Source organism: Simochromis diagramma, unplaced genomic scaffold (assembly GCF_900408965.1).
Source record: "Simochromis diagramma unplaced genomic scaffold, fSimDia1.1 OVJJ01000612.1, whole genome shotgun sequence".
In the NCBI taxonomy this organism is placed as follows: Eukaryota; Metazoa; Chordata; class Actinopteri; order Cichliformes; family Cichlidae; genus Simochromis; species Simochromis diagramma.
Window position 1 is genome coordinate 360,491 of NW_024387419.1, and position 14,527 is coordinate 375,017.

Sequence of the window (14,527 nt, forward strand, 5' to 3'; positions counted from 1 at the left end):
TGACAGCCTTTTAAAAGGATTGACATGTGTTTCATAACTGATTGATAATATCACAATATTCAGCTTTTTCAAGTAATATATAAAGAGCCATTTGGCCCTCTGCAGCTGTACTGACGTCTTCTCAACTGTCAAGCTTGTCTCAGTTCCACACCTTGAGGGTCAACCAATTTGATTATGCATCTTACAGTATCTTGTGACACGACAAATCCATGTTGAATTGCACTAAGATGTAGCCAACAATAACCTTGCATCTGTCCATTTGTCATGATCTCTTGTTGGACAAAGGCTAGCACTTCCTCCAAGTTTGATTGATTCTTCCTTCTAAAAAGCCCAACTCTTTTACAAATTCTCTTTAGAGTTCAAACACTTATAATTGTCTGATGACTATGTGCTAAAATTGAAAGTATTTCTTTGTTACTGAAAGAAAGTTTGAAATACAGTCTTATTAAGTCATCCAAATCTGACATGTCAGCCACTGTTTCTCTCACTTTGAGAGGTGAACTTTTTGCAGAAGTCCTAGTTTTCTTTTTGACAGTGGTTGCTTGCTTTTGCAGAAATTGAAGAGGGCAATTCGGTCTCCGTACGAGGGAATGTAGTTTGCCAAAGTTGCGTCATCCATCAGCGCTATGACGTCACAGTCAATCTGCACAGAGGAAGAAAGAAAAGACAGTCATTTTCTGCAACATTTACACTGCAAAGCAATATTACAGTTAAGCCTCTTAGGTCACCGCTAATGCCAGTAGGAGAGTACTGACTGTAGTTATCAGAAAAGCTATCTATTTTATGCAGGGCGAAACACAATAATGAAAGAAGCAAACTAAGGCATAGCCTTTCAGTAAATAATAAATCCTCTTCTGTATTTAAAAAAAAGCAGGACTTGATTGGTTATGATGTAGGTAGTACGTCTTCTAAGGATGTTCTACGACACTGTGGTGGCGTCTGCTGTCTTTTATGTTGTGGTCTGCTGGAGTGGTGGAATGGCAGAGAGGGACAGGGGGAAACTTAACAAACTGGTCGGGAGGGCCAGCTTTAGCGGTCTGCTAAAGTCCACTGAGCAGACTGGGGAGGAGAGGATGTTGTCTAAGCTAACATCCACCATGGACAACACCTCCACGCTCTCTGCATGAGACTGTACGACCACTGAGCAGCTCGATCAGCAGTAGACTTTTGTGTACATGCTTGTGTACATATCTCTGTACATTTTTATCTGTACATATGAATGTTACTTATGTATGTAAGACTATAACGCAGAGTCATAAATACACAGTCCATTTAGTCATTTAAGCAAAAGTATTACACATAGAACACAAAGTAACATTGTAAATCACTCTTTGGCACAATATCGGGATTATTTTGTTATTTATTTATTTATTTTTGTGTTTATGCGAACAATATGCCTGATTTGCGACTTTCTGCACTTCTATTGGTTGTGCGAACAAACGTCACGTCACTCCGAGGTCAAAGTTCAACCCGGCAGCGCTCCTCAGCCAGCACTTTTATATATAGGAGAAAGATGATGTCATTCTGACATTATAAACAGTTTGCTCATTTCTTCCGACACTGTACCACTAACGTATACACAGTTACATGCACAACATTAGTTTGTGTTAGCTAACATGTTGTGAGGGGATCGTCAGTCGGCCACCGTCAGAACAACAACCGGGGCTGTGTCGGTGGCTGTGTATGAACGCCACCCATTTTTCTGAGTGAAATATCCGCATAAACATTCATTACAGTTTCTCTCCTCCGCTGTACTAAGTGTAACTTACTTGTACACATCAAATATATCAGTGATATTGGCAGGCGGCTAGCATCTGTAACACAGCTCCGCTTAACTGCCTTGAAAAACTCTGAAATACTAGAACAATAAAATAAAATGCAACGAACCCATCTGGGATGATCCTGCGATCAACAACAGTTAAAACGTCAATTCACCTAGTATACTGTAACATCGTGAAACACGTTCATTCCTATATAACATTATAAGCTAACAAGCATGCTAACAGCTAACCGTAACTGTACTATAACTGTTTTCCTGTAAAAATAGGAGACACCAAACTATCGCTCTTTTTGTTACTCACCTTCTGCTCTTCCATTAATAAAATAGCATCTTCGGGGACCCCTTGGCCACGCAAAAAGTCACTTATATCCACCATATTTAGTGAATTAGTTCTCCACCTGCCAAACTGGACACATCGCTGTCACTGAAGCTGGAAGCCTGCAGGTGCCCACCTCAAAATTCTGAGATTAAAGTCAGAATTCTGAGAAAAAAGTCAGAATTCTGAGATTAAAGTCAGAATTCTGAGAAAAAAGTCAGAATTCTGAGATTAAAGTCAGAATTCTGAGAAAAAAGTCAGAATTCTTTTCTGTTTTTTTCCAGTGGCCCTAATCCTCTTCCGTACACCTTTGATAAAGTCTTGCGAGTGTCAGCTTCCTTTTTGTAGATACAAAAATATGTAAATGTACTGATCTGAATTATAATATTTCTGCCTGTCTGAGGCAAAATTTCCCAGATTCAAATTGAATTGAATCGAATCGAATCGTGGATCGAATCGATTCGGGACCTTGTGAATCGGAATCGAATTGATTATAGAAATCAGTGACGATACCCAGCCCTAGTTAGCTCTTTATACACCAAAGTTACAGTGGGATACAACTGCCAAAGTTTGTTCCTCCTGTCCAAATAACTGACAAACAGTATCCCACAGTTCTTTATGTTTTTAAAACCCATTTTGCACAGAGAGGCATTTTTTGAAAAATGTTTCTCTTTAATATTTTTACACAGTAAAAAAAAATCTCAGCTCTGAAACCGGAAGGTCGCCGGTTCGATCCCTGGGCTCTCTGTCCTGGTCGTTGTGTCCTTGGGCAAGACACTTTACCCTACTTGCCTACTGGTGTTGGCCAGAGGGGCCGATGGCGCGATATGGCAGCCTCGCTTCTGTCAGTCTGCCCCAGGGCAGCTGTGGCTACAACTGTAGCTGCCTCCACCAGTGTGTGAATGCGAGAGTGAATGAATAGTGGCAATGTAAAGCGTTTTGGGTGCCTTGAAAAGCGCTATATAAATCCAATCCATTATTATTATTATTACACTACCAGTGTGTTATCAACGATTAAAAACAGAAGAACACATTTTCCTGAATAAGGCACTCAGAATGTACATACAGTAAATATGCAAAAAATATATATATATATCATTTTCAATTTGAACTCTAAGCTGTAAAATACAGAATAATATCAAGTATGTGACCTTTGGCCATGTGGTTTGTTATTGGAAATCTTTTTCTAAATAAGTCACTGTGTTTTTGGCCCCTTGAATAGCTCCGAATGAAGCCCCTCTCAAGCTATAGGCAAAAGCCTACATTGCACTGCTGGCACTTTTTGCTTGCGTTTATACAATATATTTTCCTGAGTCCATGTTACATCCCGGTCTAGGGGTACACAAGTGCAACATAAAGGCTAAAAAGGGTCCCCAAAGCCAGACCCAAATAGCCAATATACTGTTAAAGGTGAGGTTTATTGCCACCAATAACACCAAAACTGAAAGCATTAACTCCAGGGTTACCAAGGGTCAAAATAATAAACAAAAGAAGCTATTTCAAAAAAGTGCTACCTAAACCCTGCATGAAACAAAACTAAACAAAAGACAAGCACTAATGTTAACGCCCTAATTTAACAAGCAAAAGAAAACAACAAATAGGTAGTTCACCCCCTTCTGCTTCAGTGCTTATTTACAAGTGGAACAGACTATTTACAACACTATATACAAAACCTAATTTCTCTCAGAAGACTAGTACTCCACTGCACTTTGCTGAATTAACCAGCTGAATTAACCAACTGAATTCAACCTTTCTACTACTGTTATTATTCCCTATATAAAAGTATTTGTGGTTTTGTTATGTTATTTGTGGTTTTGTGGTTAGTGGCTTTGTGGTTAGTGGCTTTGGTTCATTGTAAAACAAAGATGGTAATGAAGGAGCTGGGCAACAAACGTTCTGTGACGTTCAGTCCTGTGACTTTATAGTGGAAGGTGTTAATTTACAGGATAATATTATTAATTGTGTCTATAGACTTTCATTTTCCTGTTAAGGAAGGAGAAACGTTTACAATCAATTAGACAGAAAAAAAAAGACAGCCTACCATACTAAGTTGATCTGAACAGCAACAAAAATGTGGACCCATATGACCAAAGGTACAGTACTTCCTCAGAAAACCTAAATATTGTTGTCTGTTTTTTACAAATAGAAAATTAAAGTATTTGTCTTATGATTATGTTAATATATAGTTTTGTAATGCTTTAAGCAACTTAAACGCTCTAAGAGGCATTCCTAAACCAGCTGAGAGATGTAACCTCAAGCATTTCCAGTGCCTGCTCCAGGGTCTCCTCCAAGTGTGTCATGCCCAAGCAATCTAAACTGGCTCCTTTCAATGTGAAAGACTGCACTGTAAAAACTATGCAAACTTGTTGCCTCAAAAAAATTGAGTAAAGTTGACTTAAGACGACTAAGTTTTTGCAACTTATTCACTTTGAGTACAGAGTATAAAACCTATTTAGTTTCCAGAACTCAAAAAAGCTATGCATAACTAAGTAAAGCTTACTTAAGATGCAAGTATGCAGTATTAAGAATAACTTGATATTTCTGACTGTGCAATACTAATTGTTTACCCTACTGACAAACATTTCAAGTTCAACTAAATTAAAAACCAATTTGTGGTAACCTGAATATGATTAAAAAATAATTAACAACAGTTTTTGTAATGATGTTAAAATCGGCCCAACTTTTATTTTCAAATGCAAAAAAGTATAATCCGGTCGTAAAGTCTGACGTCACTAGCCGTGTCTGGACCTAAACTCCACTGCAGGTCCATATATCAAACGATCACTATGGCATTACTGAGAGTTGAAAAACTGTCTAAAGTCTTTCATCTTTAATAAAATGATCAGCGTTCTGCTCTACCAGGTGTAACAATTGAGTTTAACATCCAGGCATCCATGAAAACGGAATTTATGATATTTAGTGGAGTTTGAAGTTAGAAGGAAGTTAGCTCGCTAGCTTCTATCTAAATACAATATAGCATGTCCTGACTGCGGGGTTTTGGAAACAAATTAAAACGTACAGCTCTGTTATCACTTCCAACATAAAGGAAGACAGAAAACTAAACAGCAGTGACGTTTGTAGGGTTACTGAAGTTTGGCTAGCTGGTATATAATGATGTGCTACGTGACCGCTAGCGACACAGCTATGTTAGCATAATATAAACAAGCTAACTTTTTTTCACTCGATAAAAGTTAACGTGAGTGTTCTCGGTGGTCAGGAACAAATGTAATGGCATGGCAGGATGCTGTAAAAGGACCAAACTTCAGCCAGGAGAGCAACTGAGATAATCCATCCACAATACGAGGTTAGTCATTCATATACTGCTGCATGGGCTGGGCTGTAGTTACATCCTAAGGTTTTAAAAACTGATCTTAAATAAATGATTAGCGGTAATAAAAGCCGAGGGAGGTCAACAGTGATCACTGACTGTTTTAGGAGCTTTTTGAGATTAAATAGAAGAAAATACATAACATTAAACACAAAAGCCATATTAAACGTAAAATGTATTTATTGTTCAGTCACAAGTGCAGTCTCTAGTTTAAATAACACTTTTTTTTTTTCATTCAAACACAGGAGCTGGAATGTTATAATATTTTAAGGATGGCTTGTTTCCAGTCCAGGCAATATTGCCTGAATGACTGTCATGGATCGAGGTGATCCAAATGTAGGTGCAGAAGAAAGTCTTTAACTTCCCTTAAGTACAGTGGCAGTGGATGTGGGTTGGAGATGCAATGAGCTTGAACCTGCAGGCGACCATCTTCACTGACCACACCATCTGTGACGGGGGACTCATCTCTCCTTGTGTCCTGCAAGCAAACAATCATAGTTTTTGGAACACCAACTTATTTGCTTTCTTAAAACATTTTTTCTGCACTGCGTATAGATCAGACTCCAATTTAGACAATCTCAGGCCCCCTCCCCACCGGAGAGGGGAGGATATCAATCTGGATAGCCCTGTCCACCACCCGACACACAATATGTCATGTATATTTTTAAAAAAAAAAAGGGCTATGCAAACATGGCCAATAACTTTCATTCTAATGATGTGCAAATTTATTTGGGCACAAATTTCACTGTTCAAAAACTTCACTATATACAGTGCAGACAATGTAGACCCTCTAAACCAGCGGTCCCCAAACTTTTTTGCGCCACGGACCGGTTTATGCCCGACAATATTTTCACAGACCGGCCTTTATGGTGTCGCGGATAAATACAACAAAATAAAACTAGTACCGGTACTGAAAAAAAGGCCTCCTGAGGCCACATTTGTAGGCCAAATATGTCACAGCGACTGACGAAGGCTGTCCAAATTCTAAGACTCCGGCCGAAGACTCAATTCTCAAGTACGCAAGTCTGTACTTGCGTTCTATGTGCTGATTCTCATTCCCACTTGGCTGCGAACTATTCCTGTACGAGCTGGAGGCCATCACCTGATGAAGACAAATGATAGAAATTCTGTCCATGAAAATTATGAACAGAATCAGTGACAAAGATGACAAAGGGCAGCCCTGGTGAAGTCCATCACCCACCGGCAACAAGTCCAATGTATTGACAGCTATGTGGACCAAGATTTTGCAACGAATTGAATTGCCCGTAACAATGACCAGACACACACCATACTCCTGGAGCACCTCCCTACCGGACACTCCGAGGGACACGGCCAAATGCCTTTTCCAAATCCACAAAACACATATAGACTGGTGGGGCAAACTCCATGCATCCTCCAGTATCCTCAAGAGAATAAAGAGATGGCCCAATGTTCCACAACCAGGAAAAGGGTGGGGTGCTCACTCTGGGTTAGGAACGAGTTCCTGCTCCAAGTGGAGCGCATTGTTCCTCCTGTATCTTTCCAAGGGATGCTGAGGAGTGTGATCCCCCTATATCAGAATCAAAATCAGCATACTTTATTAATCCCTAAGGAAATTATGTAGGTTTAGTTGCTCCAGAACAGTAACAGAAACAGACTAGGCTATTTAACAATACAATATGTCGCAGATTTACACATTTAAGAAATAGTGCAATACATACAAATCACTCAATAATATATATCAAGGATTGACAGAGGTGATTGTAAATAAATATCAAGAATACTGACAGCAACATTACTGAGTAGAAAAGAGGGTGTGCAAAAAGGATGAAACTATTGTAGTGTTTACAGTGTACAAGATGGAGGAGTTGTTCAGGGAGATGGCCACTAGCAGAATAATTTCCTGTGTTGTTCAGTGGTGCTTTTTGATAATCTCAGTCTCTCACTGAGCGTGCTCCTGTGGCTAGCAAGCATGTCATGGAGTGGGTGGGAGATATTATCCAACATTGTCTTTAAATTGGACAACATCCACCTCTCTGACATCACCTTAAGGGTATCCAGCTCCATCCCCATAACATTACTGGCCTTGTGGATCAATTTATTGAGTCTGTTGGCATCTGCGAATCTTAACCTGCTCCCCCAGCATGCAACCACATAGAGCATAGCACTGGCCACAACAGACTCACAGACAAATCCTGAGCATTGTCTGACAGATGTTGAAGGACTTCAGCCGCCTCAAAAAATAGAGATGACTCTAGCCTTTCCTGTAAAGTGCAGTGTTGTTTTTAACCCAGTCCAGTTTATTGTCTATGTATACTCCAAGGTATTTATAGTCCTCCACAATGTCCACATTGATCCCCTGGATTGAAACAGGGGTTAAGTCCACCATCCATTCCTTGGTCTTTGCCACGTCTAGCTGCAGATGTTTCTGCTTGCACCATGTAACAAAGGAATCAACCTGGTCAGCCCGGTACTCTGACTAATCACTCCTGCTGATGCATCCAACCACCGGACAGTCATCAGAAAACTTCTGAAGATAGCAGGTCTTTGTGCAGTGACTGTAGTCTGTGGTGTAGAGGGTGAAGAGGAAGGGGGAGAGGACGTTCCCTTGTGGTGGCCCTGGTGGTCACCACCTCAAAGCCCCCAAAGCACTCCATTCAGCTCCCTCCCTATGATTACCTTGTCAGACACACAATGTGGAAAACGCACACATTGTGGTCTTCGCTGTTAGCATTTATGTTAGCTTATCACCCAGGAGGGTCGGCCTGATGGTGTTGAATGCACTGGAAAAGTCAAAAAACATGACCCTCACAGTGCTCACCGGCTGGTCCAGATGGGTGTAGACACGATGGAGCAGGTAGATGATGGTGTCCTCAGGGCGGGGCTGGTAAGCAAACTGAAGGGGATCCTGATGTGGTCTGACTATGGGTCGGAGCTGGTCCAGGATAAGTCCTTCCAGAATCTTCATGAATGTGGGAGGTCAGTGCCACAGCCTGTAATGCTGGGGGCCACTGCGTCTTTGGTACAGGGATGAGGCATGATGTCTTCCACAGCACTTGGACCCCCTGTAGACTCAGACTCAACATGAACAGTTTATGAAAGACTCCACAAAGCTGGGAGGTGCAGGCCAGGGACTCACCCTGTTTGGTACAGCAGACTTGCCTGAGTGGAGTCTCCTCATTTGCTTCTGAACCTGGTCATGAGTGACAGTAATATGTGGGGGAGAGGTGTCAGGACTTTCACGGGAGGCAACTATGTGGAGAGAGAGGGAGACAGTGCACAGTTCAGTGTCCGGGCAGCAAATCCTTTCTTTGATTGTTACGTGGGCAGGGTTACACCAACGGTTGTCAACAAGAACAGCAAGCCCCCGTCCTTTCACCTTACCGTTTGCGGCGCTGTCCTTGTCTGCCCGAACAGCGTGGAAGCCTTCCCTTCCACAAATGCGTTGTGGTCGGGAATATCCTGGTGCATCCATGATTCAGTGAAACACATCGAGCTACACTCCCGGTATTTCCTCTGACTCCGTGGAGAAGTCAGAAATACCGCTGTCTCACCGTCTCCTTCCTTGTCCTCTTCTGTCCTCCACCTCTGCATCCTCGGTGTGTTTTCCTCCAGATTTCAGCTAGGTACGTCTGTGGTTCTGACCGATGAGCAGGTGACATCAGTGCGATCAGCTGATCTCTCGAGTAAGCAGCCTGTGTGTATGTAGTAGTTGTGTTGTGGTCCCATTGCTCAATAAAGGTAACAGTTCTGCGGTCACAAGCAAAACAAAAATTCTCTCGATCCACATGACTGAACGAAAGAGATTCAAACAGACCAAAGTCCAAGTAAGGAAAAAGAATACAAAAACGAAAGAATACAAAACATTGTAGACGCTCATAAACCAAGACAGTTCTACAATATCCAGACCCTTCAGGAACTCAGGACGAACCTCATCCACCCCCAGGGGCCCCTGCCACCAAGGAGTTGTTGTTTAACTGCCTCACCCTGGAGATAGACGAGTCATCGCCCTTGTCCCTAGACTGCTTCCTCCAAAGAAGACATGCCAGTGGTATCCTTTTCACCACCTGACAATGTTCTCAGTCAGAGTCAGGAGCGTGCCACACGCACTATACACACATTTACATTTCATGTTCATACTTGAGGTAACTTGTTTGATGCATATTCTGAAAATTGATGTTTGAGAATATTTTACATTTTATCATTATTTCAGTTTATTTTGAAAAGTCTCAAGAATGTTGAGCTTTATTGTGAAAGGTTTATGTGGAAAATAAACAAGTGGCTGGCAGAGCCAACACTATGGCTTCACCGTCGTTGTTGCTAACAAACCGAGGCATAAAACTAGTTGCTTGTCTGTCCCAAATGTGATTATTATAAATGTACAATAAAGTGAAAACTCAGCAAGGATAATATAGCCACTACAGTTTGTTGTTTATTTATTTATTTTATTCTTGTAATCGCAACTGATTTCGGGGCAAGATATGTTTGGAAAAAGCAAAAACAAAGGACTGTAGAGAATTTAAACATATTTTTGGATATTCTGGTGGTCGTCATAGAAGTCATCTTTTTACCTTCAAAAAAGACACGACACATTCTATTAAATTGTTTATTCTCAATTGATAATTTGTGTTTAACTAGCTCAGATTGCCCCAGGCTAAACCTCTTGAGCCATCCAACATTGCAATAAACAAAGTAAAAAAAATGCTCTGGGTGAAATTAATTTTTATCTTTTACATTTTCTCTAGATACTGCAATAATATTGTGAACATAAAATTATTTTAGCCAACACAATGAAAAAAAAAACTCAGATAATGTAACAGCTGTATTTTCAAACAGAGTATTATTTGGCCACATCAACACAGTCTTGACTTATGAGGTTCTGGATCGTTTTTGAATTTTATTAGCTGAAAGTGCTGCCGCTGATCTCAGTAAACAGACTTTACTCACTTCCTGTACAGAGATTTAGAGATGGGTAAAAGCGGAGTATAGATATGTCTGTGAAGGTTCTCAGTCATCCAGGTCTTTGTAGTCTAAGGAGCTTGGAAAGAAAAGCGTCTGGACTTCTTTGAGTTGCTTGAAGACGTTTCACCTCTCATCCGAGAAGCTTCTCGGATGAGAGGTGAAACGTCTTCAAGCAACTCAAAGGAGTATAGATTCTACAGATGATATGCCATAAAAGGCAGAAATAGTCCAAGTTTGATATAAGTTTGATATGTATGTTGTTGTTTTTTTATTGAGAACATTTTTGCTTTTGAAATTCAACATTATTACATTGTAAGTCAAATGGCAAACAAGTGCCAACTTGAAGTAGAATTTAACTCTGGCACAAATTTCACCCTGGTCTTGGCAAACAAAAATTTGTAATGTAAGTGGAAGTGCTCCTCAGCAGGCATTAGAGACACACAAATGTAAGAAGTCACTTAGTCTGAAAATATTGGCATCCGACAGGACATTCTTTTTAGAAGAAAAAGAAGTTGTAAATGGTGAAGAAGGCTGAGTATACCAGTTAGAAAGATCGGAGAGAGAGACACAGCCAACGGTACTGCAGAAAAGAAATTGAAATCCACAGTGAGGGATGGAGAACATAGATATCCAACTGACATTGAGAAAAAGACGAGGGGCGGAGTGAGAAGGGGTGAGTTATATAACTAATTCTGTTTGTAATGCTACATAGAGCTACAGGTCTCTCTGAAAATGGATACACAGGATGTGGCAGAGCTCTGTTTTCCACAACTCTTCAACACCTCCTGCAAGAAACCTCCTCTGTCAGAATTTGTGTTCCTTCATGTTGTGTTGTCCTCCATCTCGCTTCTAACTGTGACTCTCAACCTGCTCGTCATCATCTCAGTCTCCCACTACAGGCAGAGTTGTTGTTATTTTTTTTTAATGGCCGTGTGTAGCTTATACATTCTGTGAGCTAATTGACTTAAGATGTTTTTGTGACCTCAGTGGTGTATACAATTAAACCATCTGATATAGAAGTGGTCGATTAGAAATGATCAAAACTGTTTTTCTCTTACCAAGAGCTAATGTTTTATTGTTTGTTGGGTTGCTTTAATTTAGCGATTTGAGGACTGTTAATTTAATCATTTTTCTGTCTCCTTGCAGGCAGCTTCACACACCCACTAACATCCTGCTCCTCTCTCTGGCTGTCTCAGACTTTCTTGTTGGCCTCCTATTGTCACCTGCAGAAATCCTCTGAAGTACAGCCTGTTGGTTTCTCGGTGACCTCACCTGTTCTATGTACAATTATATGTCTTTAATTGTTACCTCTACCTCAGTGGGAGACATGGTGTTAATATCAATTGACCGCTATGTGGCTATTTGTGACCCTCTGCATTACCCCACCAGAATCACAGACAGAAGAGTGAAACTCTCTATCTGTCTGTGTTGGCTCTCTTCTGTTTTCTATAGCAGCCTGTTTGTAAAGGATGATCTAACTCAACCAGGGAAGCATAATTCCTGCTATGGAGAATGTACAATTGTTGTTGACTTAATTACAGGAACGATTGACCTTCTTTTAACCTTTTTTGTTCCAGTTACTGTCATTGTAGTTCTGTATCTGAGAGTATTTGTGGTGGCTGTGTCTCAGGCTCGCGCCATGCGCTCTCATGTTACAGTTGCTGCTCTGCAGCTTTCAGTGACTCTAACAACAAAGAAATCAGAGTTAAAAGCAGCCAGGACTCTGGGTGTTCTTGTAGTTGTGTTTCTACTGTGTTTCTGCCCTTATTATTGTGTTACTCTTGCCAGGGACGACCTACTCAATAGTTCATCTGTATCCTTTTTGCTCTATCTGTTCTATTTTAACTCATGTCTAAACCCTTTGATCTATGCACTGCTCTACCCCTGGTTTAGAAAAGCTGTGAAACTCATAATCTCTTTACACATACTGCAGCCTGGCTCCTGCAAGATTAGCATTCTGTAAAAAAAAATAAACAAATAAAAGGAACACTGAACAATTGTTGAGTTATTTTGTTGCCCTACTGGTTGGCTACTTTTGGGCTTCCTTTTGTGTTATTCTGTGGCGCTGGAAATGATGCTGTGTCAGTATCACTGTGTCATCGATGACAGTAACTTGTTGGAAAAGAAGGATGGAAAATATTTTTCATGTTGGCACTATTAAATGCTGCTACCTGTAATCTGAACTCACCCATTGCTAATTAGCATTTTGTTTGTATATCATCAGAATTATCATTATCGCAAATTTGCGTAAGTATTGCGATATACTTTTGAAGCTATATTGCCCACTGCTACACAGTAATTGTCTCTTGTCTATCTGTGATCCACAGAGAAGTTTGGTAAATGGCCAGCACCATGGACCTTTTTAGATGATCCAGACCGCAGCAGTCTTTAATGGCAGCGCCTTCAGCATTAGTACGCACATATGTAAAATTAGTCTCAGTCCTGGGCTCAGTTAGAGAGGTAAACAAAACGCACATGCCTGGTGTGTGACATGGACAGAACTGTGGGTTTTCCATGCGTGTAAAGTGCAAGCAGCTGCATGTCGGCAGAGCAAAGAGCTGCGGCTCTGTCAGAGCTGTTTTTTTTCCATCCTAACATACTTGATGATTGTGTGGAGCATACACCTGTGTGGGGAGCCTGCCGTTAATATTTAAATATGAGTTAAGGAGAGGTTCACTTGCTGTGGGGGGATAGTACTGTTCACCTACAAGGTAACTGCTTACAACAACACAGCTATGGATTTAGGGGGAGAACATAAATGTAAATAGAAACTGTTTAAATAACCTGTTTAATCATCTTAGTTTATTATTGGTGAGTACTTGTGCCTTTTTAGAAATACAGTAAGCATGGCTTTTACTGTGATACCTCTGCATGTATGTGTATTTAATGTAATTTTCTCATTTCTAATTGGCACACTAACCAGATAAAAAAAACAAACATTTGGATCACGTGAGGGATCACCTTGATATATGATATATATGTGATATTACCATTACCAATAAGTTTGATGTGTCACATGGCCCTCTTCCTATTGAAAAAACAAAAGTTGTATCCAAGATGGCCGACTTCTAAATGGCCACCATGGTCACCACCCATCTTGAGGAGTTTCCCCCCTCACATATACTAATGTGCCACAAACAGGACTTTAATATCGCCAACCATTCCCATGTTATTACGGTGTATCCATATAAATGGCCCACCCTGTATATGTGTGTTTATATAGAAAAGGATTGACTGCCCACAGGGGGCGAGTGGGGAATTTTTTTTATATCTAGAGAGAGAGAGAGATATCTGTGTGTGTGTGTGTGTGTGTGTGTGTGTGTGTGTGTGTGTGTGTGTGTGTGTGTGTGTGTGTGTGTGTGTGTGTGGGGGGGGGGGGGGGGGGGGTGTATAAATAACACTAGGATCACTCCATGTACTACTTAGGTTCGGTGCTTGGTCTGTGACCAGCAGCTGGCCTACAACAACAACACCTCATCGATGCTGAGGCATCTCCGTGCTAAGCACAATGCGGTCTCATCTACGAGTACAATGACAGTGAATCCAAGCATTCATGGTATGGACATCAACCATTATTTAGTCAGTCATTCATTCATGTCTCACATCACTAGCACAAAATGTCACTAATTGCGTTTGACTTCACTTTCTGGGTGAGAGGATGCACCGGTTGGTGGTTCTTCCGCTTCCTATGTAATGTCCGCAGGCTATTGGTAAGATGGGAGGCCCATTTACTTTATCCCACAACACATAATAACCATTGAACTACCTGTGAATACTGGCATTACAGACTAATCAACTTATACAACACAGTTAAGCCTATTTTATCCTCACATTCAAATGTTTTTGTGTATTGAAGGGATCATGCACACAAATCCCACTCAGACCAGACAGCAGGTGGTCGATGCTGCTTTGGTGAACATGATCGTGAAGGACTCGCAGCCCTTTTCCATTGTTGACGATGCTGGTTTCAGACAGTTTGTTGGTGTCTTGGACCCAACCTACACAATTCCCACCAGAAAGGCTCTAAAGGAAATGGTGGCGGAAAAGTTCAAGGAGGAAAAGGAGAAAGCAAAGAGAGAAGTGGAGAAGGCTACAGCTGTCAGCCTCACCAGTGACATGTGGACATCCATTCATATGGATGCCTACTTGGCTGTGACATGTC

General features: G+C 41.0%; 1 pseudogene; it reads left to right on the forward strand.

Annotated features, from left to right (window-relative positions):
• Window positions 1-10,603: 10,603 nt before the first annotated feature.
• Window positions 10,604-12,328, forward strand: LOC120721905 (annotated as a pseudogene).
• Window positions 12,329-14,527: the final 2,199 nt, after the last annotated feature.